Source organism: Microtus ochrogaster, chromosome 15, assembly GCF_000317375.1.
Source record: "Microtus ochrogaster isolate Prairie Vole_2 chromosome 15, MicOch1.0, whole genome shotgun sequence".
NCBI classification, from domain to species: Eukaryota; Metazoa; Chordata; class Mammalia; order Rodentia; family Cricetidae; genus Microtus; species Microtus ochrogaster.
In genome coordinates, this window is record NC_022017.1 from 45,147,100 (window position 1) to 45,153,181 (window position 6,082).

Genomic DNA, 6,082 nt, shown 5'->3' on the forward strand with positions numbered 1-6,082 from the left:
CTCCTTCTTCTTCTTCTCCTCTTCTTTTCTCCCCTGTCCTCACCTCTCTTATCCTTTCTCCACACTCGATAGAAATGTGTTCAAGATACTAAGTGTTCTTTGGCTAGTTATCAAGCAACATATGAAACAGAACCAAATCCATTAAAGCCAGCAGTAATGGAATTTTAAGTGACCCACAAAGACTATGTAAAATAAATAAGGAAGAAAATTATTTGAAACCACTGAGGAATGCAAATTATTTTATATTGTCTAATATAATAGAAATGATCAGCAATACATGAGAGGTGTTTCATTTAATAAGATGTGCATAGAAAATCTATTTCAACTTTTACAAAATAAAATACAATATTGTTTAACAATGATCAAATCTAGTGTATATAGCAGATATTTATTCCACTTGTAAAATTAGTAACATATAATAGCCTATCTATGGAATAGTAGTGCATAATAAATAGAATTATATTTTGTAAAATATCCCTACATTGTAAACATTTTATACATTTTGAGACCTGCTTTACTGGGGCAGAACTAAGAAACTGTTCTACCAAGACAAAGTCAAATGGGCAGCCTATATCCAGTCAAATGAGCATGACTATATAGATGCATGTATTTGGAAGGGCAGACACTCTGATGTAGGCAGAGGCTGCTCATTCATTTCTTGGCTACTCAGACCCAAAGCAATCACACAAAAACTGTATTATTACAATACTGGCCTACTAGCTCATGCTTCTCATTGGTTAGCTCTTATTTCTTAAATTAACCAATTTCTATTCATCTGTATTGTTATGTGATTGTGGCCTACATGTAAGGTTCTAATCTCCAATAAACCAAGCTTTCTTGGAACATGATACCTTCTACTATCATTGTAGGTATTGGTTCAGGAAATTATTTCCCCACAGCATTGGACAATCTCATATTTGACTATTTCTGGAATCATTGATTTGCAATAGTTATGGCATTGCTTAATGTATATTTCCTCTTTTTCTCACCCACCCTCTCCTAATTTAAGCCCTTATAGAAGCTCTTCTAAACACTAATGCAATACTCCTCCTTCCTGTCATTCCCTCAGATGTCAATTCTACACTCACATTGCTGTTGATACAGATTATGTTTCTGTAGTGTTCATGAACTATCTATAGTCTATAGGAAAATCCATCAAGATGTTTCCCCAGTCTACCCCAGCTTGCTTGCTTGCTTGCTTTTTCTTGGCAATTTTCTTAAGCTTCCTGCAGTTGTAACAGTCTTTTGAAAAGTTTTGTCAGTGGAATCTAACATTTAAGACATTTGTTTAATACATCAGAAAGTTTCTTTGACTCTACCATGCCTTTCACACCTACTCATAAAAAATATAGGATAGAATAAAAAAAAAACACTGTCTATCACCCTCAGATACTGCCTTGCAGGAAGCATTCTCAGGCTCTGCAGAGAAAGCCATCACTTCAAAGTCTCCTTCTTCTCTTGGAGTATCTTTTTCTTTTTCCTTGTGCTGTGAGTTGGTCGCTTCTCTCCATGTGCATTTTTACACTGTACATCCTCCTGTAATCAAAACAGCAGAAACATATTCTCTCCAATGAGCATTCAAAGCTGTATACAGAGAGGAGAATATAGCTGTCTGAGAAAGTAGAGAGGATACCATGCAGTACCATTGTTCACTTCTGTAAGTTTCGGCACCTACATGAGCCACTAAAACAACGATATTCCCTGTATTCGTGTAGCAGGGAAGCTAAGGAAAACGTTAAGTAGAAGATGAGCTTGGTCAGTAGCTGTGGTGCTCCAAGGGAGGCAAGACTATTAAGAGGTGCATGTCAACAGTGTAGATGCCTGCATGGTCTTTAACCTTTGCAACAGAAAAGAGGCTTTATCTACCTCCTTTCTAAGTCATGCGTGCATCAATGTTTGCTTGTAATTATTGGTATTGTTGTATAACCAAAGCCCCTATTAAGTATGTCAGCTCAGGTAACCTATAGAACTTCTTTCAAAGGGAGGGAAAATGACAAAGGATTCTTGTCACCTGGTGAATCTGGATCATACTACAGTAATCCTAGGAGTCCCAGGGTGATGAGGTGGGTGAGTGTGATCCCACTGTTGGCAGAGTTACCATGAGAGACAAAATTTCCTTCCTATCTTTAAGCAAGATCAATTAGTATGAAATTAAAAATTTGCTTATGTGTCATTAATTTGATTTAAATATTATGAGATTCTAGTTATTGCAAAGAGTATGAAAAGCAGTAAGAATTCAATAAAGTTTTAATTTGGTGTTCAATAAAGTTTTATTGAATTATATTAAAGTATAAGTGAATCGTATCCCACAACAAAGAAAATAATATTCTGCTGCTCTGGTTATTCTCCAAATTTAATAATCGTAAACTGTCTCCTTATATCTCAAATAAAGCTTTCTCATGCCAACAATGTCTTATTTATTTTAGTTGGTCGAATTATGTGAGTATTCTCAAATATTAGCTAAGTAGAGTAATAATTTTTCTGACATTGTCAATATTCCCTTTTACTGATCTTTGAAAATAAGCCTTTAATTTGGTGTTCTTAATAAAGTAAGGAAATATACTTTGAATTTTGTCCTTTCTAGTCAGTCTTCCAGAATACAAGTCTTTGAAATCTGTAGTGTGTTGAAATAGTAATTTTAAACCACCCTTAAATTAAACTGAGAAATCTATTGTCTGAGGTCAAAAATAAAGTTGAAGAAAGCCATTAAAATCTTATGATACATTCATTTTTATATACTAATATTCAATGCAATGACGAAAAATCAGTAAATTCTCAGATACCCCTGGCAAGAGGACATATTCACTGGGATGTCTCCGTCTGAAAGTCTTAATATTCTTTAAGAGACAATGGATCCTTCTATGCCTCTCATTTGTAATTCCTCTCAACCAAATAAAAACGTAGCAGAATGGAATATTCCAAGAGAAGGTTATATGCATGTGGATAACAAAACAAGATATTGAAAGAACCTTAATTAACATAAAAGTGACTGGGAAGTTCATTACACAGCTGGTTGCTTTTTCCTACTCTGGAAATAAGTAGGAAAAATACCCTTCTAAATTATGAATGATTCTCCCTTTCCCTAAAGCAAGACAAAATCTTTTTATTCTGGTATTTATACAAAAATTAGAAGGAGGAACTCTTGTGCTATTGTTCATTTTTAGACCCTAAATGATTAATTGTTACAAAAAAACATTCATACCTTAGTAGTTACTCTAGTTAAAAATAAAAAATAGATCCAATGAGTCCTCATACATATTCATGAGTATTAATTTTTCCATTCTGCATAAGATAGGATTCTACTTTAGCTAGCCTCAAGTAAGCTGTGGTATTCCTGGTCACATGACACAAAGGAAATGGATTCAGTAAATTGACAACTAATGCATCACTGTACTCAAATTCTCATCTCTTTGCATAAATTATTGCAGAATTATCAAGAAATTATCAAGTGTCTAATGAGGGCTTTTGCTAGAATTGCTTTATAAAAATAAAATGATGTCAGCCTATTTCTCTATTTAAAGAGAGTATCATGTTTATAAGTCCTCTGATAGAGAATTTCTGATCTTATTTAATACAGATGACATGTAGGAGACTATTCAGGAACCCACATCCATGCTCTCTATGTTCTATCTCCCTTCTGAGAACTTTTCTTTCTCTTAATCCCTTGTTTAAAATTATGCTATTTATTATATATAATAAATATTATATATTTATTAAAATATCTTTTAATAAAATAAAATAGATTATCTTTTAAAACCATTCTGTCCTCCCAACCCCAAGTATGTAAACCTATGATGAACAGTTTACATGGGAAGTGTAACATGCACTAGCTCCAGATGTTATACAGTTGTAGCCACTGGACAAGGCTGGCTCCCACACATGTAAATCAGAAGTTATAATGGCAGCCCACTTCCATGAGGGTCCATCATCACTCACCACACTGGGATTTCTAATCAAATACCTTCTTTCTCAAAATTTCAGTTTAAAAGCTACCCAGGGAAAACTATAAGATAAAAAAAAGAGCATTGCTTAGTGTTGTACATTAAGAGGTCAAAACCAGCATAATCTGCCATGTGACACTGAGAAACTCATCCGCAAATCCCTATGGCGTCATGCCTACTAAACTGATGGGCTCTTTTCAGTGTTACATAGGAAACACTAAGCTTTGATTGGGAAAACTCGATTCCTTTGTTCACTTATTCAACCTCCCAGAAATTATCCTTCATCTAAATCTGAAGGTTTGTGAGTCTTGAATTTGATTCCCAATCTGTTACATCATTTAGGGACCAAAATTCATAGATACACATAAACATAATCTTTCCCATCTGCCACTATGCTGGATGTGGTTCTGGACAAAAGAGGTGTTCACTCAGACTGCATGTCCTTTGGTCATTTTGTTCCCCTGCCACCTGCATTTATAACTGATACTTTATGGATACAAAATGAATACTTGTGTAAAAGATGAGTTTGTTGTAAATGTGTTACTGAATCATGAAGCAAAGGACAATCTTCACTATTTTGTGAAATAACTTTGTTCCCTATTCTTTCATCAGTATATAAAAAAAGCAATGTCATTTTATTTGTATGGGAAGGTAAGGGAGGTGGGAGAAGGAAATTAACTTTTGCAAAATTCCTTTAGTGTCCTAGAAATTGTTTGACTCCTTTCATTTAATTTTTCTATTGATCATATGGGGGGAAAATCTCATCTCAAAGTCACAGATGACAGCACTCAGCAAACTCAACTACTGTATCAAGTGTTCAGCAGGTAGCAGAACAAATAATACTGCTAGCATTTCAGAATAGAGAAGGGTTTTAATTATAGAGTCCCAAAGTGCAAAGCCATACGAAACACCTCCCTCAGAAGATTCTTTCCTGCTTTTTCACTCTTCTCTTTTGTGCCCTTGAAACTACTTTTGCACGGAGTACATAAGATGCAAAAGATGATAAAGGAAGTTGCTGTTGCCAGATCTTAGGTTTGTGCCAAAGTCACACCATCACTGTGTCTTTGCCTGAGTAAGAGAACTCTAAAAATCCTTAAATACAGCCAGGTGGTGGTGGCGCACACCTTTAATCCCAGCACTCAGGAGGAAGAGGCAGTCAGATCTCTGTGAGTTCGAGACCAGCCTGGTCTACAGAGCTAGTTCCAGGACAGGCTCTAAAGCTACATGGATAAACCCTGTCTCAAATATGAGCAAAGAGGTCAAGACCATGATGGGGACACCCACTGAAACAGTTTACCTGAGCTAATGGAAGCTCATCAACTCCAGCTAGACTGGGAAGGAACAAGCATAGGACCAATCTAGTCCCTCTGAATGTGGCTGACAGTTGTATGGCTGGGGCAGATTGAGGGGCCACTGGCAGTGGCACTGGGATTTGTCTCTACTGCATGTACTGGCTTTTTTGAGGATCCTATTCTCTTTGTATGTATACATTGCTCAGCCTAGATGTAGTAGGGAAGGCCTTGGACTTTCCACAAAGCAAAGTGCCTTACCCTGTTTTAGGATTAGGATTGACAGGGCTCTGTATGGGGCTTCCGAAGAGGAAGTCTGCACACTTGCAGGGATGCAGGCTGCAATACAAGGCTAGTGGATGAGCAAGCTGCATGTGGCCTGCTAACCGGTGACTTAAAGCTGCAGTCTTCCTAGTGACCTATGCTGTGAGCATTTAGGGAAAGGCAACAAACTAGACCAGTGTTTTTTTTTTTTCCCGATTCTGTCCTAAAGAGACTTCTGAAAAAAGATATCCATGAAACTGTGGAGAGCTGCGTGAAGAACAGAGGACTGAGAATAAGTCAGCTGAGCATCTGAGGGACTAGCAATAACCAGCTAGCATTGCCCTCGGGAGGGAATGGAGAAGCTGCCAGAATCCTTCAGAAGTGGCTAATAAGAACCCACAGAAGTAGAAGGGTAGAGGATAAGGAGGAGGAGGAAGAAGAGAAAATAAACAACAAAAATTTGTAAAGCAGACACCAGAAAGTCATATTCTGTCAACAATGATTCAAAATGTGTTTCCTCTTCCATTCTTCCCTTGTATCCACAAACAGATGAACAAGTAAGGGAGTAAAGGTGAAAGAGACAGATGA